We start from the raw sequence: 25,447 nt of genomic DNA on the forward strand, positions 1-25,447 counted from the left end.
GCTGTCCACACTGACGTATGAGTGGGAATGAATGTTTGGTGGTGGTCGGAGACGCTGTGGGCGCAAACTTGTAGCCACGTTTTCGCCAGACTACCCCAGGTCCGCTGCGGCTACAGACGTATATTACCACCACCAGCGTGTGAATGAATAATGGCTTCAGTAACTGTGAACCGCTTTGGGTGCCTTGAAAAGCACGATATAATATCTAATCCATTATTATTCATTTTTACGAGGGGCGTAACACTCTACCAGAATCATGGTTCGGTACGTACTTCAATTTTTAAAGGATAAAAAAACACTTCTAATACAAACAGTCTTTTAAAGTGTATAAAACGTGCTCTTGCCTAAGATGTCTAACACAAGTAGAATTGTCCACTTCGTAGCGTTTAGGAGCTGAATAAAAGGAAGCATGATAACTCTACTGTGGTATAGTGGTTCAAGGGCGGATCCTTGTGGAACACCACAGTCCATTTGGAAAATGGATTCTCTGTCCCATCAGATAACATTTTGAACATTATTACTTTGTTGTGTTATTTGTAGAATGTAATTTGGTGGTGGCAGTAACCATTCACGTGGGTGTTTGGTAAAGTGACTGAAGCCTCATGCATTTGCATGCTGAAGGCTTAGTGGGTGCAAGGAATTGAAAATCGGTTTGCCACCTCTTCATAATTAGCAGTACTGAAGATTCAAAAAATAATACAAATAAAAAAAAATAGTAATAATAAAATCATGTAAATACATTTCATTCATGAATTCAATACAATAGATTTGAGGTAGTATCTAATTTTTTAATAATATAAGTATCTAATTTTGTGGTCAGTGAGTGCATGCGTGCCTGGATCTAATTCTATTTATGCTAACAAATCAACAAAAACTTCAAATACGACAGACATTTGGTCAGCAGGTTATATTTCAGATTTATTTCACATTCCATAAACTAAGAAATCCCTTCTTTCAGCCTCGGTTCTTGAAGCAGCAGCTGAGTATTTGTTTATTTACTTGTGCAGTAGAGCGGAAAATGTTTTGTATGTTTTGAATGTTTTATCCCCAAAAACAAAAGTTGCAAGCAGACAGACTCAGTTCACACCAAGCCGGCCGGGGACGAAATCAACGGAGCGCTTGTTCAGCTGCTCCTGTTCTTCAAAGTCGTTGTGACCGTGGATCAACCTGGTGGACATTTGGTAGAAATAGTTTAGCTGCATTAGCAAGCGTGAAAAGATTGGAGACCATGATAGAAATCCAAAGTCTTACCCATGGATCAGTTTTCCGGCTAAATAAAAGACAAACAAGACATATTAGAATAGAATGACCTTGACTGTGATTCTTGTGGAGGTGATAAATATGAGGATGTTTACATTTTACACTGAAAATGGGATGTTTTCACTTGTTAGTGTGAGAGTAAATAACAGTACCGTGAACCAAGCCGTGGATGATGAGTCCAAAAATACACTCTCCGGGCTCGGCCATGAGGACCACCATGAACAGGACCAGGAACACCGCCGTGCACTTCATCCTGCAAACACAATCAGAAATGACCATGACGAAGGAGAAGCCAGAGTCGACAATGTCACTCACCTTCCCAGCAAATGACCCAAGTCTTCTCTGAAAGAACGCTGAGCAGTGTTCTGCTTCTGTCTTCTACTTCTCTGTGCCTGCGGGTCCGCCGACGACGCCTCTTTTTATACATGCACAGGATACTCGTTTAAAGCAGCAGACTTGTCTTTTCTTTCCTTTTTTTAATTTGCTCCAGGGCTCCCTCTAGCTGCAATTTACAAGGATATCATTCATATCATTTGTGTATTTGGAAAAGTACACTATAGTGGTTCAAGGGAGGATCCTTGTGGAACACCACAGTTGATTCATTTAGAAAAATTAACTAGGGCTGTCAAAAATAGCAGGTTAATGGCAGGAACTTATTTATTCAATTCATTCCATTAAAATTTTGAGCATAATTAAGGCATGTGCATCATGTAAAGCCACATCTCTGTGTTATGACGGGAGCATAGTGTAGCGCCCCCACACAATCATGCAGAATGTGACACTCTTTTCTAACTTTATTCTGACCTGAAGTCATCAACAGCAGTACAATTCCAGCGCCATTTATGTACGGAACCTCCAACTCACCTCAACCTCAAAACACAACCACGCTTCCTCATTGCAAGACGCATTCACAGGCACTCACAATAATGTCTTTATTATGCCTGTCTAAATATGTATGTCTCGATAAACAGAGACAGGAAAAACAGTGGATATTCTTATCCCTCACTAGCGTAACTCTTACTGCGGAAGTACAGTTTGCTGCGTTTAAGTATGCTCGGAAATCCCAGGAAATACATCTGCACTCAAAACATGTGAATTCAACTTAAATCACGTGCTGTCTTTGAACGCAACCCCTCCTTGGCTCATAATAACACGGTTAAAGTGTTGTAGAGACTAGTGTTAGGCAAATACATTTTCTTTTTGGCTTTATTTACATTTTCAGTTCATTTGGAGCTGTTAGTACATACAAATATGTATAAAATTGAGTCCTGTCGTTTATCATTTTGTTCTTAAAGTACAGTGAAAATTGCCATATTTCAGTTGTTGTTGCAATTCATTTGAAAAACGGGATTAATTTGATGAGAAATTTTAATCACTGGATTACAGGTAACATGAAGAAAACATAACTCGGTGTTTTTTCCACCGCAAATAGATTTCGTGCTACCTGTTGACCCTCATAAGCGCGTTATCATGGGACTGTCTGTGACTGCAGCTTGTCATGACATAACTCTGGTTTCCGTTTCGGAGAGCTTGGCTCACGAAGGGTAGTTTGGAAACCGGGAATGATTCAAAACGTTCAGTGACAGCCCGTGTCCGCGTGCACGTTCATCTACATTTCGTTTTCGTCCGCAATGTGTCAATCACAAAGTCATCATGCGGCGGTATCAACATCTCCATCAGCATCTTGTCGCTCGTCTCCGTTTCTCGTGTCGCTAAGAGGAAGTGATGGTGTGAAAGCTCAACCAAAAAAGGAGAACTTTCTGCTTCTCAGCTTTTTCATCAGAAACAAGACCATTTTGTCAAAGTCTGCCTTTACCAAGATTATAAAGCTGACTTTTCTGGAGACTTAATGGTTTAATAAAGGTTTGTTTTTGTGCAGGTAGTTGGCATCAGTGTACTACTTACCGGTGTTCCGTTACAATAGTACTGCTGGTTTTTAAGATCATGTATGTTGAAGGCCGGTCCTGTGTCATATAAAAGCTCTTCTGGACTTTAAAGCTTTAAAAAGCTCAACATCCTCATTTCCATTACCTTTTGAAGGCTCCTTGCTGCACCTCCAGCCAACAGCATTTCCCTGAAATCTTTTGATTTGCGCCAGATTGAGACATCCCAGGTCTTTACGTGATCTCGCCATGATCCCGACAACACAGACAGATTTGCCGAGATCTCCTCAGATGTTCTAAATTGACAGAATCCACCTGAGGGGACAGTTTGTCTCCTCGTGTGCTTTACTTCCTTGCTCAGGTGTGAGCCCTGCATGGCTTTACTTCATGGACGTGTACAATACCTTCCTTAGCGTCCCGCCGGTTAGCGTGGTTTTGAAAATGTACGCCACAATTTTGCCTCAGTTTGCGTGCCTTCTCCGGTTAGCATACAATATGGCGCTCGTCTCGTTGTGTTATTAATACACTGCATGAGTCCAGCTGTCTTCTTCATACTTCATATTTGGTTAGCGTCTGTTTCGGTTAGAGTTGGACCTTCTGGAAGAAATGAGTGATGCTAGTCGACGTTGCACAGTAATCTGGAACAAATATGGAAATTGATTGTCCTTCAGTGGATTTTGTGGGGAAGGCAATTTTCCGATCCGGTGCAAAGATTTCCACCTGGTAATCTGATTGGAGGCTTGATAAGTGTGTTGACGTGCTATCATGGCTTTTCTGTCCATGGTCCAGCTTTCTTTGGGAAAGTCCAAGATTTTGGAACTGATTACGTGTTTTGGGTGAGAAAATATGCCAACAGTTGTCTTATCTCAAAAACAGGTGGAAGAATACAAAAGACAGACAAACCTCAGTTTTTGTATGATTTGGCTTTCTTCAAATACTTTGGTGAAAACGTTTCCTGGGATTTTGTACAAGATCACATGCAAAACTAGTCTGTTTGCCCTGTACGGTGTCATTCCGTTCCATCCATGAGGACCCTTCATCAGCCCGTTGTGGTCAAAAAGGAGCTGAGCCGAAAGGCAAAGCTCTCAATCTGCCGGTCGAGCTACGTTCCTACCCTCACCTATGGTCATGAGCTTCGGGTAGTGACCGAAAGGACCAGATGGCGGGTACAAGCGGACGAAATGAGTTTTCTCCATAGGTTGGCTGGGCTCTGCCTTTATACGTAGATAAGGAGCAAAGCACTGTCATCCGGGAGAAACTCATAGAGGGAAAGCGCTGCTCCGCCGCATTGAAAGGAGCCAGATGAGGTGGCTCATGCATCTGGTCAGGATGCCTTCTGGACGCCTCCCTGGGGAGGTGTTCAGGGCCCGACCGACCGGTGTGAGACCTCGGGGTAGACTCAGGACACATTGGAGAGACTACGTCTCTCAACTGGCCTGGGAGCGCCTGGGGATCCGCCGGGAGGAGCTGGACGAAGTAGCCGGGGAGAGGGGGTCCTGGGCTTGCCTGCTTAGGTTGCTGCCCCCACGACGCGACCTCAGATAAGCGGCAGAAGATGGATGGATGGATGGATGGATGGACGTGTCATTCCGTAAAATCGAGTGGCCAAGCAAGGCACCCTAGGCGTTACATTATTTCCTATGGGAAAAGTGTTACACTGTGGTCACGTTGGACGTTTTGAAACTGAATAACAAAAACTGCACTTGGTTTTATTTGTGATGCAGCGTATCTTAGGATTCATGCAAGGAGATGCAGAATATTGAGAATGCAATTGAGGGAAGAGAAACGGTGTGCATAATTTAGTCAGTTAAGATGTTTATGTCGATGTCGTTTGTTTGCTGATGAAATCCAAACACCCGGCTGGCTATTTGTTTCATTATTACTCTGGAATAGAGCGAGCACAACGACAGCAGCCAGTCCAAGGACAGCATGCCCCACGCCCCATGATCAGGACTGCCTGGGTGATAACTGTGTGCGCTGGGCGCTGAATAAGCTCACTGACTTCCCTGGTAATCTCCTCCTATTATTCCTGTTTCAGGTTTGAGTGTGTCCGCTATTATCTCTCTTGACGTTGCACAAATAATGCAGCTGGCTTGCTTGCTTGCTCGCAGGCTAGCCGCTGAATAATGACCTGCTGAGACCCAGCTGGCTTTGGCTTAATACTCACCTGAAAGCTTCCTCACATTCAATCCCTGCTTGAAAACCTCGCCACCGTCTAGAAAAGCACGCTCGCCCTCGCAGGGATTAATGCCACCATTCCTACAACGCCCTCAAAGACCCGCAAAATCAGTATGCGACATTTGCGACAGGCAGTCAGTCCCTCGTTTTATTGAGAAACCGGTGCTTCACGTTTCATCCTGCCTGCTCAGACTCTTCCATACAGACAATCTGAGGGATTTTTATTATTAATATTTTATTTAACATTTGGGATACATGCTATACATGCAAAATATGCTTTCCCTTCCTCCCGTGCTAAGCTGAAGACAATGACAGTATTTACATCAGGGGTGTCCTCACTTTTTCCAGCGAGGACCACGTAGTGAAAAATGAAAGGACGCAACTTTGCCATTTTGATATTTTGTAAAGATATTGTAAAGTTATATATATTTCAAGAAAAAGCTGCATGGTGAAAAAGCCTATTATTATTGTTATTATTATTATTATTATTATTATTATTATTATTATTATTATTACTAAGAAGTCCTTAAATAATCTTTGTACATTTTATTTAGGGAAAATTTATTCTCATAATATTTTGACTTTATTTCATCATTTATACATTTTTCCACAACCTAATTTTCCAAAAATTACAACTTTATTTTCTTTTGTGTGTTTCTCATAATATTTCAACTTTTGAAAAATAAAATTTTTTCTTTAATATTTCAACTCTATGCTACTAAAATGACAGTATTTTTCCCAATAATGTTACAGGTTTATTCCTGTAAAATTGTGTGTGTTTTTTTCTTCTTAGAATACGACTTTTTTCTCTTTATATTTGGACTTTATTGGTCAAATTTTCCCAACGATTTCAACTTTAAAATTTTTTCTCCCAATTCTGACTTTATTTCCATAATATGTTGACTTTATTCTTGTAACATTACAACTTTTTCCCCAAGCTAATCTTCTTTAAAGAAATCATGTATTTTTTTCTGTAGTATTCAAATTTTATGTTAATAAATAATAATAAATTAAATAATTAAATAATAAACATTATTCTTGTAAAATTACAAATTTTCTGTTGTTTTTTTTTTTTTTGTTTTGTTTTTTTAAGTTTTCCTGTTAAATTATAATTTTAAAAATGTGCCTCGGGCCAATAAAAAAAAAAACAACCTGGAGCTACAATTGGCCACCGGGCCGTACTTTGGACACCCCTGGTATACATGTTTAATTTTGCCGGCATATAATACAGTGTCTTGACTACCGACTATTCTCGGCACGTGTATTGGCTAATAACTATTGATCTCCATGACTATATCCTTCCCCCCGCCCCACGCCTGTTCCTGATGTGTCTGCAGCCTTCATTCTTCTGCTGACTTTGAAAAACACACCACAAATAACAACAACAAAAGAAGGAAGAAAAAGCGCACACACACACACACACACGCACACGCACACACACGCCTTTCGGTGTAAGTCATTTCTTGGAAATACGAGGGCTGAAATGAGGCCGGAGGTGTGAGGAATGGATTCACTACGCCAGGAGGGAGGTGCAGTTGTGGGGGGAGACACATACACCGGCTTCTGGCTCAGGCATTTAATACACTGCCTGGAAAAACACACACACACACACACACACACACACACACATATGAACACAGGCCCTCCACCTCATCATAGCTACAGAGCATGAAAGATGAAGAATCCACGAGTGTACGCGTTGTGATTCTCTAATCAACAGTGTTGGCACTTGGCTTGGTTGGGCTGCAGCAGGCCGTGAAGTTACTTATTACTGCTCATGACTGACTGTGTGTGTGTGTGTGTGTGTGTGTAGAATAGACATTACAAGCCTCCTGTGAAGTGTTGGTAAATTTTCCCAATTGAATAGAAAATATTGCTTCAGGTCAGCACCCTGTTCTCCAGTCATGTTCAAGATTCCCTGCTCTGCAAAAGTGATGTTTGAAGGATGTTGTGAGCGTGACGTGCGTCTGTGGAAGCCGTGTGCGTGGAGTCTCTAGTTATGAGCGTCACATCTTTCGTGAGCCTCACTTTGATTGCTCCATTTTGGAGAGAGGAGGGCTTTTGAAGTTGCGGCTTTTCATGACCTCCTGATCATACTGGACATGATGACGCCTCTGCCTCGCCCCTAGTTAGAGCCTGCCCCCGTCTGTGCCCACTTCCTAAAGCAGGCTTCGCTACATGTCTAAAAAACCAGCCTGGACCTCGGCCTACTGTACTGAACTGTACGTTTGATGTTTTGTTTTTCTTCAGCTAATCCAGACGTTGTCAACCTACAGTACATCTTCCCATCGCCACGAGGGGTCAACCCACTTTTAATGGAGGTCAAAGCATGATCATTTCTTTGGATGTAAAATGACCTTCAAAACACATGCATGTTTTTCAACCAAAATACACTCAATTACAAGTGCAAAATGTATTTCCGTATTAGGAGTGTGTAAAACAAGAGTGAATACTTGTACATATCAAGGAAGAAGATGCCAAAATTTTAAAATTAAAAACATACTCTTCAAAATATCCAAAGAGTACATTTGAACTATTTTTAAAGTCATTTTTAATGGATATCCATTAAAGTATTTCATGTATTTTAGTCAGGAGTATATTTTATTTTCAACTACAGATATTTTGAATTTTTTTTAATTTTTACATACAAATATTTAAAACTACACTAAATATTAAAATTTTCTGATAGTCTGAAGTATGTTTTTTTTTTTTTTAAATTATAAACACAAATATTTTGAGTATATTTTTGACTTGTCCGAGACCTATCCAGAATGAATGTTTTTTTAAATTGTCGGTTATCTGAGCTATTTTTAACGTGATCCGATTTATTGGAGTGACTTAATGATTCCCTCGTATACCGATATGATAATTATCATGCCCCCCTAGTACATATAGCGACCTCATTTGTCTTATTTATTGTGTAAACGACATCCAATTAAAAGCACTAAATGGATACAGAGCCACCATCCACCAGTACCAGCCTGGACTGTATTTCAGAGAAGTTGTGCACTGAACAAATGTACACGTTAGCACGGAATACGCTCGTCAAATCCTACCTTTATGCATTCCTTCATAGTATCAACATTTGGGAGCAAATATGACGTGAAAGAAAAAGTCTATACAATAATGGACAGCGCCTTTTTAATTTTTTTTTATTTTTTACAAGGCACCCAAAGCGCTTCACAGTGAAGTGAAGCCATTATTCATTCACTCCTCAGTCACACACTGGTGGTGGTAATCCACACATGTAGCCGCAGCCGTGTGTATCAAGTATTGTGTCACCGCATCTCCAGGACCTATCTGGCCCATTAAAAGCTATTTTTATATCATTTTTACAATTAGTTAGATGCATTTTTTGGATTAATACAAATACACAGGACACAAATTGCAAATTGCATTATTTTTATGGGAAACCTGTGTCAAACCTGTGTCGTTAAAGGCAGCAGCTGTAGCATTACACCAGCAGGGACAGGTGAGTGGGTGAATGATGCCGTTTTATTCTGTTACTCTGCACTGAGCTGTCAATCATTGTGCTGTCGGCGAGCGCGGTGTAGGACCACCCGCCTCTGTTTTACCTCTCCTGCTTCGGGATGGCTTGGTGCTCTGTTCCTCATGGCCGCGATGCGCACCCTTTGTCAAGAATGCGCCCCCAAAATGACGACCCCCATGTACAGCAAACCTTCTTGTCGACGTTCTTGTGAGCGCGCACTCACGTGGTTTGTTTGATTGTCTTGGAAAGCGAGCCACACGTAGGCGTGGGAGTGTCTGTCCTGAACCGAGAGTCCTTGGCTTCCAGAGGGAAAGTTTCTCGGCTGCAGCGTGGATGGCGTGAGGTGAAGAGACTATTGATTTGGACACGGCGACTGTGATTCTCCCGTCTCGGCGGGAGGTTGTCTCAGGCCAAGCTGGAGGAATCTTCTGAAGGTGGCCGCCCACCGCCCGGCAGTAACGTCTGCTTCTGCTGGAGTATGAAAGTTGTTCCCTGGCGAACGGCAGGCGTATCAAAGCCTTGTGACACACACAAGCTATTTCTATGCAAAGCAAAGAGTGCTTCTACTTTTAAACCGCCTCGGGCTACCTGATGTCATCTTTATCTTTCTCTGGCTGCGGTGCTTAAATGCTTGAGAGCTTTGCGGCTAATTTTAGCTAGCATGATAGCTGACTGGGAGGGTCTTGACTCTTAACAAAAACACTCAGGGGGTGTCCAAACTTGGTCCATGGAAAGACGGAGTCTAATGTTCAACGCGGAATCTAGCAGAAATTGACATCATGTGAATGAATTGCTGTCATTGGAGGAAAAGGAACATTTCTGTGTTTGCTTGGCGGACTGCTAAATCTTGGCGGACTCTCTAGCCCTCTAGCCCACGCCTCCCGAAGTAAAATGTCGAAACGGTGACCCGAAACACCGGCAAAAGTTGCCAAAAATACGCCTCTCTTACGGCGCGCGAGTGGAAGCTAGCTGGGTTAGCTTAGTTTAGCAAAGCATGCTAATGCGGCTAATGCTAGTGTGCGTGCGCAACTCGGGCTGCATGAGTGTGTTTACACCGTGTTGTGCTTTACCACTTCTTCTGTGTTTTACGATGCCCGCTGACGTCTGCCCGCAGGTTCTGAGTGAAATAAGGATGAGGGGCATGTTTATTCTTGCACCCAGCTCATCTTAACCAGCAGCAGACATTCTCAACACACACAACACACTTCCGGCCTTCAAAATAACAGCGCCGTTCTCCACATCCTGTCTAATTGTGTGAACAAAACAAGGATGTCTACAGGAGAAGAGCATAAAGCAAAAGCTCACGTTGTCTTGGTGGGGAAATTCTGCCCACAATGTCGACTACCAGGTACAGTACATGATGACGCCACAGACGTCCCTCGCTACGTCGCGGTTGGGACATCACGCTGTCGCTCGATCACGGTTTTTCACAAAGTAATTAATTAATTAATAAATGGTTGCTGTTTCGTGATTGACCACGCCCTATTATTAATTTTTTTTAATGCGTAGTTCAGCAAATTGCACTTATTCGTGGCTAAAATGAAGCATTCTCAAGCATAAAAAATGGGTACATGAACGAACTAAATGATGTCAAATACAAATACAAGGCAGAAGAAGCATTCTAATTGTGAATGTAGTTTTCGACATTGGCCACTAGGTGTCAGTAGTTGTTCCATGAGACATACACACCAGGCGTGACCACAAGGAAAGGCGTTTATTGCAAGTTTGATCAGTATCGGCCGATTTCCGTGAAAATCAGCATTGAAAGGCGTTATAATGTGATCGGCACATGCCTTTCAAGGCCGATCACAGGAACATATCACCTTTGGCTTGTACCATTGCTGCCTGGAGTCATCCCTGCGTGCAGGCATGACAAAACAAAAACAATCATGTCTGCTGTGTGGGACTTACCCGCCAACACATGCCATCAAAACTATCTGGCGTGGGAAGCACGTTAAAAAGCTTTAATTTAATACGACATTTGAAGAACAAACACTTGATGGATTACGGTGAGTTTTGGAGGCTCTGGGTGTGATTATGAGTCAAACAGCTAATGTAGCCAACGCTGGACAACACTCACCCGTAGGTGCGTGACCGTCAGACGTTTAAAGCAAATAACCCCAAAATAATACCCCTCCCCATGAATAATCACTTAGGTACTTTACTAGTAATTACCTATTTGGGCCCCTGGCAGTCAGGGGATTTGGAATTGTCTTAACTTTCCCCCTTTTATAGCACCCCTGGCCTATAGCACTCATCATAAGTACATTGAAAAATGTATATAATGAATCCATGTGATCAGTATCAGCCCATTTCATATAATCACAACACAATAAATACTGCCTTTCCTTTAAAACGTTACATGGTTACGACGCACACTCATACGCGGCGGAAGAATATGTAGCTGCACATTGCTGCACGGAGGACAACGTCTCACCTCGCTCTCCTTAACCAACCTAACACCCCTCACCAGCCAAAACACAAGCAACCTTTCCACCTCAATGCTAAGAAGAAAGCTACACTACTTCATAGGAGCAGATGCAACCTGATATGAGGGAATTATGACATCATACTGATAAATCCGATAACATTAAAAATAGCTCAGATAACCGATAGTTTTAAAAAACGCTTTAAAAGGGCGATGTTACCAGTACTGTGCGGGTGAGCAAATCGAGCGCCCCTTTTTTCTCCTGCCTGTGACGTTAATGGCCCGTCGTAATCTCCCCTGAGCTCACTTGTACACAAACATTCACTTTCCGAGGAAGACATTCCACATGCTAGTTGTACCAAACGCTCCACGATGAGGGGAAAAAAAAACTATTGAGCACACAAAAAAATCTTATCAGCAACCTGAAACGCCAGCACTACGGTTTTTAAAAAGTGCAAAACGTTTGCCAGAGACCTCCGTGGTGTCACACCGGCTGCTCGGAGCGTGTGCCCGAATACAGTGCACCTTGCTGGGCCAGAGCAGGTGGCTCCCTCCGCTCTATACTCTGGTTCTCCTGATAGTAGTCATGTGGTAGTAGTAATGTCATGATATCTGATTAGGACAAATCAACAGGTACAGTTGGTCAAATCCTAATCTGGTCCAGTCCTTCTTACCTCCAGGTGTGCACAAACTACACTTCAATCAAAAAGTAGATCTAAAAGAGGTTATCGGACTTGAGAAGCAGAAAGTTATCAGTATCGGTTTGAAAAAAAAAAAGTGAATCTTTAGTTGGTTGGGCGCCTCCTTCTCACACTGGTCATTGATGTTCCAAAGCGGGCTGTGTTTCATTTTGACTGTAGAACATGTTGGGCTCCGATACGAAACGGAGCAGCGTTCCACACGTGGCACCCGGGCTGCGCTTTGGAGAGCCCTGCCATGACGCATAAAAACAACCTTTTTTACCTCAGAGCTGCACGAGTGAGCGCCTCAAAGGCCTCGCCAAGAAAGGGCAAGATTTTTTGTTTTGTTTTGTTTTGTTTTGGTGTTGACGCTAACGAGGGGAGAGTGACGGAGAGGTCCAAGTTCAATTATGTTCACCCCAACAGCTTCAATTAAGCATGTGGACAACAAAATCAATAGGAGGACTGATGACGCCTCAAAGCTTTCATTCCTCAACGTGGCAACGATACGTCCAGCAGAAACACGCGCACATGCACGTACACGCAGCGGGCAGGTATTCATCACTCTGGGGCCGACGAGAGTGACGCCATCGACGTGGCGCCTCCGGCTTTCGCCATCTCTGTTTCCTCTTCATCAATAATAAATTACGGTCGTCACGACAACACGCACCGCCGCTCGCCGCTACATTTGTCATTTCTCCGGCTTTTCTTTCAACCCGTCGTGTGCTCACGCCTCGGAAGTCTCTCCCTGATTTGGAAACGTCGACACCGAATGTGCTGATTTGTAGTCACAGGTGGCGAGCAAAAGAAAGCCGTCGCTTTTTATGTCTTCCCTTTTGAGGAGATTTCTGTCAGTCTGCGTGCGTGTGCGTGTGTCCTGATGCGAGTGTCAAGAGGACGCCGACCCTGCAAGGTCACAGCTGATTGGTTAACAGCAGAAAGCTTTTAGATGTTTTGTGGGATGTTTTTGCCTTGTGGGAAAACATCTTCATCTTTTTCTCCATCCATCCATTTATTTTCTTTGCTGCCCAACTGACGTTTGAGCGAGAGGCAGGGTACACCCTGGACTGGTCGCCAGGCAATCGCAGATCTTTTTTATTTATTTATTTATTCAGACTAAGACGCACTGGGAGCACTGGGGCTTATTTAGTCATTTGGGGGCCCAAGGAAAACCCAGTCATTGGGGTCCTGCACATCCTTGTACTTACTGCACTGACAAAAGTTTTATTCTATTTTGACTTTATTATAATTTGTTTATTTATTATTATATATTTGATTTATTTACTTTAAAACAATGTTAATGTTTATCCTCTACTAACAAATGTTCTACTTTTTCCTGAACTCGGTAAACCTTCATATCTTATCTTGTTTTTACCTAACAAGTGAATCATCTCAACGCTTTCACTGTCATTGATAAGAAGCAACATTTAATATAGTTTAGCGCTTTAACGTTTGGGCCGCACAGTCAGGAGATCAGGAAGGTCTGGGTTCAAATCTCCGTCGAGCATCTCAGTGTGGAGTTTGCATGTTCTCCCCGTACGTGTGTGGGTTTTCTCCGGGTACTCCGGTTTCCTCCCACATTCCAAAAACATGCATGTTAGGTTCACTGGCGACTCTAAATTGTCCATAGGTATGAATGTGAGTGTGGTTAATTGTCTATATGTGCCCTGCGATGGACTGGCGACCAGTCCAGGGTGTGCCACCCAAAGTCAGCTGGGATAGGCTCCAGCATACCCACGACCCTAGCGAGGCTAAGCGGCATAGAAGATGGTTGGATGGATGGCTTTAGTATTCACGTCTTTGTGATGAAAAGCATCACTCTCAGCTTCATCTCTACAACTACTGCAGTCTCCGTGGCTGACATCGTGACATTGTGCTGCTGTGGTCGTGTGTTTACGTTTGTTGTGACTGTGAAAAAGGTTGACGCCTTTGGTAGATTTGATAAAAACTGTTTGTTTTCCCCTCACCTTCCCCTCTTCTCCGCTCCACTGGGGTAACTCCGCTTCATTTTTTTTGCAAACCGCGCCAACAAGTTAGCTTTTTTTCTACCGTCACATGCGGACTAACATGGAACAGTTGGGTGCATGAGAAGGGAAAGGGGGGCCATCGAAACGGTCATGATTGCGCATTTTGATGTAGTTTTAAGCACATGAATTAAAGGGATGGTTGGGATTTTTCGGAGGACATCCCCATCAGCAGTTTAGCGACTCACCCCCACTTGGTCTCCTAAGTCCAGTTCTGGTTGGATTTCAGTGATGAGGAAAATAGTTCTAGGTGGTCGCTGGGGTTTCACAAGTAAGGAGTTTGGCTTCTCAAAACAACATGCGTTCAAAAGAGTAATACATTTGCATCACAAAAATGCCTACTCAAAAAAATCAGACCTCACAAATCGCTCTGCGTTATATTTGTCTCCCGCCGTATCCCTGCGCACCGTCGCCTGTCCATTGTTGTGTATGTGACGAAGACGCCCGCGTCTTCTTCCGCTGTGGAACACACATGTAAACAAGATGGCCGCGGCACTCCGTCGCAGAAGTGGATGCGAGCATCTTCGTCACATACACAAGAGTGGAGAGGCGACTTCATGTCAAAAAAATCCCAACTATTCCGTTAAGACTAAAAAAGTAAAAAGTACTTTAAATCGAAGAATTAAATCAATCATTTTTTTTTTTCAGTCAGTTTTTATGAGACGTTTGGGGGCCCCTGGAAATCTCGGAGCCCTAGGCAATTGCCTGCGTTTTTGCGTAATGGTAAGTCCGCCCCTGACTGGGAGAATATCCAAGGAGTATTCCATACTGCAAAGGCGACACCTACTACTAGATTATACAGTATGAGCTGTACTTATCTTTATCTTTTACGTTGATACCAAGTATCATTCATGATTCAGCACATTCACAAACCCTCCCTGGCTACATTACGGCGCCAACATCGCGCCCTCACTCTATTGAAATTTTGCAAAAATTAATGATCGCAGGTTCGTGGTTGAGTATGGCTTATTATCTGTAAAAAAACAAAAAAACCTGCATATTTAAGCAAATTGTACGTATTCTTGGACTAAATGAAACATTTTCAAGCATTAAAATGTCTAAATGAAGGAAAATACAAATATAAAGCATTCAGAATACGTGATATGTAGTGAATGGCAGTGGTCCCCAAACTTTTTTGACCCACGGACCGGCTTGTCTTCTCACAAATCTCCCGATGACCGATGTACATTATAGCAATCTAATATATCTAATTTATCTTATTTATTATGTATTGTGTAAAACGAAGACATGAACAACATCTGAATGCCGAGCCACCATCCACCAGTTCAAGCCTGGTGTTTTTCCAGAGAGATTATTACATTACAAACCCACGAAAAGCAGCAGGCCCAGACAACATCTCAGGACGTGCACTTCGGGTTTGCTCATCAGAGCTAGCTGATGTGCTTGCTGACATATTTAACCTGTCGCTTGCACAAGCATTTGTACCGACCTGCTTTAAGTCCACCACCATAGTGCCCGTACCCAAGAAGAGCAACGTGACCTGCTTGAATGACTATCGCCCTATAGCACTCACTCCTATTGTTATGAAGTGCTTTGAAAGATTAGTCATGACCCACATCAAAAAGAGCATCCCGGCAACTGTGGACCCTCTACAGTTTGCATATCGCCAGAACCGGTCCACGGATGATGCAGTCAACACTGCCATCCACACAGCCCTTTCTCACCTACAGGGCCAGGACACATACGTCAGAATGCTATTTATAGACTATAGCTCTGCTTTTAACACAGTCAGCCCCCACAAACTCACAAGTAAGCTCCTCACACTTGGCCTGTCACCCTCCCTCTGTAACTGGGTGTTTAACTTTCTCACAGGCGGGCCCCAGTCAGTCAGAGTCCACAATCGCACATCCAGCTCAAGAATTGTGAGCACTGGGACCCCACAGGGGTGTGTCCTGAGTCCGCTCCTCTACACGCTCTTCACCTACGATTGCGTGGCCTCCCAGAACAACACCAGCATCATTAAATTTGCAGATGACACTACAGTCATCGGACTGATCACTGGTGGTGTTGAAACATCATACAGAAGAGAGGTGGCGGACCTCATAGCTTGGTGTCGTGATAACAATCTCCTTCTCAATACAGATAAGACTAAAGAGATGATCATCGACCCAAGAACAAGGGAAAAGGAGCCGCATAGACCCCTGTTTATTGATGAGACTGAGGTGGAGAGGGTGAAAACCTTCAAGTTCCTTGGCACACACATCAGCGAGGACCTCACCTGGTCTCACAACACCCAACAAATTCTGAAGAAGTCCCAAATGAGACTGTACTTCCTGAGAAGACTGAGGAAATTTGGCATGCCCACCACAATCCTGAGTTGCTTCTACAGATGCACTATGGAAAGTGTCCTTACCGCCTCCATCACTGTTTGGTACGGTAACTGTACAACACGTGATAGGAAGGCACTCCAGCGGGTGATCAAGACCTCACAGACCATTGTTGGGGCAGCCCTCCCCTCACTGCAAGACATTTATAAAACTAGAGTCCTACGCAGAACACACAACCTCATCAAGGACAGCACACATCCACAACACTCATTATTCACACTCCTATCGTCAGGCAGACGCTACAGGAGTTTGAAGTCCAGGACCACAAGGCTGGCAAACAGCTTTTACCCACAGGCCATCAGGCTTCTCAACGAAGCACTCGCACACGCCGCACGCAACACACACACACACTCATAGCACTTTTATTTTATTTACTTATTTATTTATTCATTTATTTGTATTATTTATCTGTATTAATGTTTCTTCTGTTGTTGTTGCTTAATTTATTGGTATATATGTTTGTTTCTTATGTTCTTATTCTTTTTCTTGTGTTTTCTTTCTTTTCTTGGGAGAATGAACAGAATAAGAATTTCATTGCATAGTATAACTGCCTGTTTTACCATGCATATGACAATAAAACTCTTGAATCTTGAATTACATGGCTGTTTGACGTGTGTGGTAAAAGGCAGTGGGCTAGCATGAATTAACTTGAGACAAATGTGCACATTAGTACTCAGTAAGTCATCAAAACTTACCTTTATCATTCCCACATAGTATCAGCATTTGACACCAGATAGGAGGTGAAAGAAAAATGCTAAAAATACAGTAGTAGTCTATCTGCGCGGCGAGATAAAGTTAGCACACCCACAATGAACATGCGTCAAGTGAGACGGATGTAACAGAGAGAATCCGGACACTTATCAAAATAAAACATCATGGAAATTATCTTTTCTTTCGGTCCGGCCCGGGGGTTGGGGATCGCAGGTGTATGGAGTGCAGTATGCGGTTTATGCCATTGCTCCTGCCAAGGTTAGAATGGTTAAAAGTAGGACAAAAAGCGCCATGGAGAAAAGAACAGTCTGTCATGGCACAGAAAAGGGAGTCCCGGAGAGCCGAACGGAAATGGCGCAAGTCATTACACCAGGTTCGTTATGAGGGAATCATTACCAATTGTAGTGACAACTCTCGGGTACCGTTTGCTCCACTTAAACGATGAACAAACCCTCCAATTTCACTGCCCTTACAACTCATTTCCACATCCAAGTGCGATGAGTTTGCAATATTCTTTCACAACAAAGTTCAAGGTATAAAAAATGCAATCATTCCCACAACACAAATACCTATTCTGCAGCCATCGAGAAACCTCAAGCGGACACACTTCACACCTGTCATTGACAAACCAGTCGAAGAGATCCTCTGGCGTCTGGGTCCATCAGCGTGCTGCCTTGATGAGTTACCCACTAGAGTTCTAAAGTCTGTGCTGAGCAGTTTGCTCCCACAACTCACTCATCTAGTTAACATTTCACTTCAGACTGGAACATTTCCAAAGGCCCTAAAAACTGCTGTGATTCAGCCTCTTCTGAAGAAGAGCAGTCTTGATGCCACAGTAATGAACAACTATCGGCCCACATCAAACCTTCCGTCTTAGAAAAGGTTGTATACCAACAGCTTACGGACTCTCTCCTCTCAAACGATGTGTTTGATACTTCCCAATCGGGCTTTAGGCTCCACCAAAGCACTGAGACAGCTCTGATCAAGGTGACAAATGATATCCGTCTGAACACAGATGCAGGCAAAGTCTCACTTTTAGTCCTGCTGCACTGCCTTTGACACAGTTGGCCATGTGATCTTATTACAGGGGTTAGAAAACTGGGTGGGAATCTCTGGTAAACTGGTTCAAGTCCTATCTGGAGGACAGGAAGTACTTTGTTGGAATTGGTGACTGTGTCTCTGTGACCTGTCAGCGCTAACGTGTGAGCCTACTTGTGAAATTCACTCATCCCAGTCGGGTCTGGAACCAGTTAACCGCCGTAAACGAGGGATTACTGTACAGTACCAGCTTGTCGGCCATGTTTTTTGGTTACTGCAAGTGTTTATACAGTTGTGAAAAAATGAGGGCACCGCACGATGTAACTCGTCTTCTGTAAAAGGGTGAAAATGTATCCAAACGTGCTCCCCTGCTGTGTTGCTTGTAGGATTATTTTTGACATTTTACACCACACGGTGGTGCTATTGTTAAAGCTCAAAGTCTGACCCCCCATGAGTGGGATTACTTGAAATTTCTCACACAGCTCAGTGCGCTCTGCAATACCCCCACTGTAACTTGCAAAATGTGGTACACACACACAGTACAGAGACAGGAAGTAAAAAGGAACAGCAACAAGGAACTCTCCCAATGTTAACATGTGTGACTCGATATTATGTCTTATTTTCTGTTATTATGTCTACTATATTGAGTAATAGGAGTGTAAAGGTGACTATAGGGGTGTTATTTCATGTCTACAGGGCTCTGGTAATGTTAAAAAGCGGATTTAGAAAGTGGTAAACACGTTTTCTACGCTCTAACTACCAAAATACTCCATTCATAAATCAGGAATCCTACTTCACATACATTCACTTATCAGTCGGGAGTGGAACCAATTAACCTCCATAAATGAGGGATTGTTGACATGTATGCTAGCATGTCCTCCAATGCATTTTGGACCACAATGCATTTGGGGTGCCAGTAATGTTATTTACAGTCAGCTGTAGCGCAACTTCCTGCCGACTGAATCCACAGCGCCTCTCCTGGCTGCAGCCAAGCACTGCAACAGTTTCACCTGGAGTGCCTGGAAGACAGCATTTTTCATCCACAACGTTTGATCAACCATTTATTGATTATTCTGTACATCCCTCAAGTCTACAAACTTGAATGGGACATCAGGCTGTGCGTGTGTTAGCCAACCTTGCACGAATACTCCTTCGTGCAAACACGTACGGCCATGCTGACCTATATGACCAAGCAAATCATGCTACCTCACACCACGTACACACTTGGCGTGTGTGATGTTCACATTGCACAAATCATCTTTCCTCTTCCCCTTTTTTTAACGCAATCACAACTTCTGCTCTTTACTAACATCATTAGAATGGTACGCTGTGCAGCACGCTAGTCCTTTCCAAAAGGGCATCCGCACCACATCCTACACCTTCATAGATACATATCATAGATTCATCTATACATATTCTACATGCACTATCCTACATACTTCTATACATAGTCTACATGCACTATCCTACATACTTCTATACATATTCTACATGCACTATCCTACATACTTCTATACATAGTCTACATGCACTATCCTACATACTTCTATACATATTCTACATGCACTATCCTACATACTTCTATACATATTCTACATGCACTATCTTACATACTTCTATACATATTCTACATGCTCTATACTAGATACTTCTATACATATTCTACATGCACTATGTTACATACTTCTATACATATTCTACATGCACTATGTTACATACTTCTATACATATTCTACATGCACTATCCTACATACTTCTATACATATTCTACATGCACTATGTTACATACTTCTATACATATTCTACATGCACTATCCTACATACTTCTATACATATTCTACATACACTATCTTACATACTTCTATACATATTCTACATGCACTATACTAGATACTTCTATACATATTCTACATGCACTATGTTACATACTTCTATACATATTCTACATGCACTATGTTACATACTTCTATACATATTCTACATGCACTATCCTACATACTTCTATACATATTTTACATACACTATCTTACATACTTCTATACATATTCTACATGCACTATACTAGATACTTCTATACATATTCTACATGCACTATGTTACATACTTCTATACATATTCTACATGCACTATGTTACATACTTCTATACATATTCTACATGCACTATCCTACATACTTCTATACATATTCTACATGCACTATGTTACATACTTCTATACATATTCTACATGCACTATCCTACATACTTCTATACATATTCTACATGCACTATCCTACATACTTCTATACATATTCTACATGCACTATGTTACATACTTCTATACATATTCTACATGCACTATCCTACATACTTCTATACATATTCTACATGCACTATCCTACATACTTCTATACATATTCTACATGCACTATCTTACATACTTCTATACATAGTCTACATGCACTATGTTTGATACTTCTATACATATTCTCTGTGCACTATTTTAGATACTTCTATAGATATGGTACATGCACTATGTTCTATAGTTCTAGTGTGTTGTCGTGTGTTGTGTGCTTGCTTTGGGTCTCATTAGGTTGAGCAGAATGTTCTCCAGTGGAGTCTTTGATGGCTCCATTTGTTTCTGTCGTCTTTTAAATTTGCAGAAATGAGCAAAACTTTCTGGACTCTTCTAATGAACAAAGGATTGTTTGTTTTCAGGAACGTCCCCCTGTGTGTCGTTTCAAGTAACACAACGCACACAAAACAATTACACCTGGAAGGAGGAGTAGCCTCTGAGTGGAAAGCAAAGCTTTCACTTGCTTGTGTGTTTTTTCTTTTTCATTTTGCATCGGTGTGTTTGTTTGCAGTAATCACTAGCCACGCCATTTCTCCTTCCTCCCATGCACCCCTCGGGGACACACTTTTTCTTTGCCACCCCCACCCTCCACCCCTGAAAACCTCATAATATTGAGTTTTGTATCTGTCCAAACCACTGTATGAATTGCTGGCACCGGCGTTCTGCTCCATCTGATTATCAAAATTGTCATTTTCAACATTGCTGCAAAATTTGCAACAGTATTGCTGATATGATGTCAGTGTCATTTGCAAGTTTGCATTTGCCTTCAGTTTGTCGTCGGGGTGGTCAGGAAGTATCCCCTGCCTTTGGGAAGTGCAACGTGTCATGCCTGTGTCTTGTTGAGCTGTAGAAGATGTTTGCCTGAAATTATGTTACGCTTATTATTATTGTGATTATTATGTGGAATGTATTAAGTGGAATGTATTTAAATGTCAAGTGAGAGCTCATATAATCACCCGGGAAATCACTTTGCTCAATAGGGAGTAACAGATAGAGTTCGTCTGTTCCAGGGTCAAACTTCCACCATCACAACAGTTTAAAATAGTGTAGCAGTAATCATTTAGGAAGTTAGTTGTCCTGCAAGTGCATAAAGAAGTTTGTAAATGAACCTTAAATTCGATGAATACCGCCTTTTGGTCATAGGTTACAATTACAATACAATCACAATTACAATTACAGTAGTTTCTTCATTTTTAAAACATCTTTTTGGCTGTATGATTTTAGCATTTTTTTGTGTGTTGTTGTCATCTTTATGTTGAAATGTGTTATAATATGTTATGAACATTATTTAATTATATGTCTTAAATAATATATATAAATAGTTAAGTATACAATTATACACATACAATATACAGTCTTATAATAACTATATGTCTTAAATAATATACTGTATATAAATAATATATAATATGTTATTATACATATACACATACAGTCATAGAAGAATGATTAGAGCACCCTTGTTTCTTCAGTTTCTTGTTCATTTTAATGCCTGGTACAACTAAAGGTACCTTTGATTGGACAAATATAACAATGACAACAAAAATAGCTCATAAGAGTACATTTTTTGGCAGTACAATATAACTATTCATGTAAGAACTTAAGTGATTTTGATTATTATCAAGAAAAGCATGGAAGTTGCTGGATATCAGCTCTTCAATGAAACTCTTATGATCTATATTTGTTATCATCATGATATTTACCCAATCAAATGTACCTTTAGTTGTACCAGGCATCAAAATGGATCAATAAACTGAAGAAACAAGGCTGGTCTAATCATTTTTTCCATGACTGTATATAATAAATCTATAATTCTAATCAACTGATACATAATTCTACAATATGTTATGTTATTAAATGCTGTGATGTTGTGCAGAGTTAGTCCACTTTACGTTCTGTCCAATCACCATTGTTGTTTTTGGGTCTTTTCCCTCTTTCTTCATGTTGCTGATTGGCTTAAATGAAGTTCAAGGAAAAGCGCACTTTTTTGGGCATTTTTCCTTTAAGTCTGAGCTAAAAGTTCCACAGGTTTAAAGCAAAAATCACAATTTAGATTCCCGATGTGGCAATTGCAAACACGGCCACGGGAAGACGTTCCTCCTCAGTAAAAAGCTCTGTGGAGTTCTCAGGCACTTGTTCAATCTCAGCCTGAGCCCGGAGAAAGTCCTGGCCCTGTGGAAGACCTCCTGTGTGGTCCCGATACCAAAGACACCGCGTCCCAAGGAGCCTAACCACTTCAGGCCTGTTGCCTTGACCTCTCAGCTGATGAAGACCATGGAGAGGATTATCCTGCAGCACCTGCGACCCCTGGTGGGCACTCAGCTGGACCCCCTGCAGTTTGCTTACCGGCCTCGGATCGGAGTGGACGACGCAGTGATCTACCTGCTACACCTGGAGGACAGCGGGAACGCTGTGAGGGTCATGTTTTTTGACTTCTCCAGTGCCTTTAACACCATCCAGCCGTCACTACTCAGAGTGAAGATGGAGAGTGTGGGAGTGGACCAACAACTGACTGCATGGGTTATAGACTACCTCACCAACAGACCACAGTATGTGAGGCTCCGTCACTGTGTGTCTGACATGGTACTCTGCAGCACAGGTGCCCCTCAGGGTACGGTGCTCTCCCCTTTCCTCTTCACCCTCTACACCTCGGACTTCACACACAACTCCACACAGTGTCACATCCAGAAGTTCTCTGATGACACAGCCATCGTTGGTTGTGTTTCAGAGGGGAATGATCTGGAATACAGGACGGTCATCATGGACTTTGTCAGCTGGAGTGAGCTTAACCAGCTGCAGCTCAACACCAGCAAGACAAAGGAGATGATCGTTAACTTCCAGAGGAAAACATCTCACTTTACACCGGTGAACATCCAGGGAGCGGACATAGATTTGGTAGACAGCTACAAATTCCTGGGTGTTCACCTTAACAACAAGCTGGACTGGTCCGTCAACACCCACGCCCTCTACAAGAAGGGCCAGAGTCGCCTCCACCTGCTGAGGAGACTGAGGTCCTTTGGTGTGTGCAGGACTCTTTTACGGACCTTTTATGACTCTGTGGTGTCCTCAGCCATCTTCTATGCTGTGGGCTGCTGGAGAGGGGGCAGCACGGACAGGGACAGGAGCAGGATCAATAGGCTGATCAGGAGAGCAAGCTCTGTCCTGGACGGTCCTCTGGACTCCGTGGAGGAAGTGGGGGAGAGAAGAATGTTGGCTAAGCTGACATCCATCATGGACAACACCTCTCACCCCCTACATGACACTGTTGTTTCCCTGAGCAGCTCCTTCAGCAGCAGACTGTTACACCCACGGTGTAAGAAGGAGAGGTTCCGCAGGTCCTTCATACCGACCGCTATCAGGCTCTACAACACCTGCACCACCTGAACCATGTCGTAGTCAATATGTCACGATGCATTCTTTACTTGTGTATCTTGCTTGCTGCTGGAACAAGTGAATTTCCCTGCTGTGGGATTAATAAAGTACAATACAATAAAAGATAAATACACTCCCTGCGGTTTCATTGCGGTCAAACCATGTGACTCAAGCAGCCAATCAGCATCTTAGGCCGTGATGCGTTTCATCTGTCAGCGTGCATGTCCCTGTCGCCCTCTGAGCGACCTTCAGGTGACACGCTGGACACCTGACATCTTATTTTGATCTTTTCTTCTTGTTACACGCACACACACACACACACGTATTGATACGTGGAGGCAGGTGTCTGCTGATGTTGTGGGGACAGTTGATCCCCAGACAGATTAGGTGGCAATCTGAAATCTCCCCAGGCCAGCCCTGGGATCACACACACACACACACACACACACACACACACGCACGCACGCACACGGGTTTAAAGTCACAGAAAGTGTTGGGAACTGATGGAAATGTGAAGTCGTCACAAAGGAGAAACCGTTTGCTGTAAATGATTGATTAAGAAATAGATCAAAGATCCTCGATATGACATTCTCTATGTCGGGGCTTCCAATGGTCATTAAATCATCACCCAAATTTATGTAAGTCATTTTTATTCGTTTTATTTTCCAACCTTTTGTTTAAGTTATTTTTATTTTTATTATTTTCCACACATTTGTTTGTCATTTCAATTTTTTACACTTTAAGTCATTTTTGTTATTTTTTACGCATTTGTTTGTCATTTTTATTATTTTTTTAACAATTTATTTAAGTCATTTGAATTTTTGTTTTTATTCCTTTTATGTTGTAATTTAAGGCATTTTTATTTGTACTCATTTTTGTTATTTGTTACAGTTTTATTGAAGTCATTTGTATTTATTTTTATTTTTTTACACTTTAAGTCATTTTTGTTATTTTTTACGCAATTGTTTGTCATTTTTATTATTTGTTTAACAATTTAAGTCATTTTGAATTTTTTTTATTCCTTTTATGTTGTAATTTAAGGCATTTTTATTTGTACTCATTTTTGTTATTTGTTGCAGTTTTATTGAAGTCATTTGTATTTGTTTTTTATTTTTTTACACTTTAAGTCATTTTTATTGTATTATGTTTTTACACACTTATTTAAGTCATTTGGAATTAATTTTTGCTTTTATTCTTTTTATGCTTTTATTTGAAGCGTTATTTTTTGTTTTGTTACATTTTTGTTGAAGTCATTTTTATTAATTTTTATTTTTTACACTTTAGTCATTTATATTTGTATTTATTTTTATTTTTTACACTTGTATGTAAATTATTTAAAGTTTTAATGTTTTAATTAGTATTTATTTACAGTTTTATTTAAGGGATTAACATTTTTACTTGGATTGTTTTTTACACTTTGATTAAAGTCTTGTTTTAATTTTTTTTTTTTAATTGTTTTTTAAAATTGTAAAAAAAAAAATAAAATTATCGCCATAAAGACATGTCCATATTGCACTTTAGAGGGATTTATGAAGGCATTTAGTCAAGGAAATGAGGAAGATCGTGATAACTGCATGCATACAAATAATGCATAACATAAAATGAAATATGAACAAGAACAGAAAATCAGATGTTTGATCCTAATTGTGTAATGTACGTTCTGTATACCGAGGAGGAAGATGACTAAAATATTGCTCAGTT

General features: G+C 41.7%; 1 protein-coding gene across 1 annotated transcript in view; it reads left to right on the forward strand.

The window, feature by feature from the left end:
* LOC129172219 (exostosin-1) overlaps positions 1-25,447 on the forward strand; it is a 173,265-nt gene that overhangs the window by 95,941 nt on the left and 51,877 nt on the right. The gene's annotated exons all lie outside the window — the stretch shown is intronic.

This window comes from Dunckerocampus dactyliophorus, chromosome 19 (assembly GCF_027744805.1).
Source record: "Dunckerocampus dactyliophorus isolate RoL2022-P2 chromosome 19, RoL_Ddac_1.1, whole genome shotgun sequence".
NCBI lineage: Eukaryota > Metazoa > Chordata > Actinopteri > Syngnathiformes > Syngnathidae > Dunckerocampus > Dunckerocampus dactyliophorus.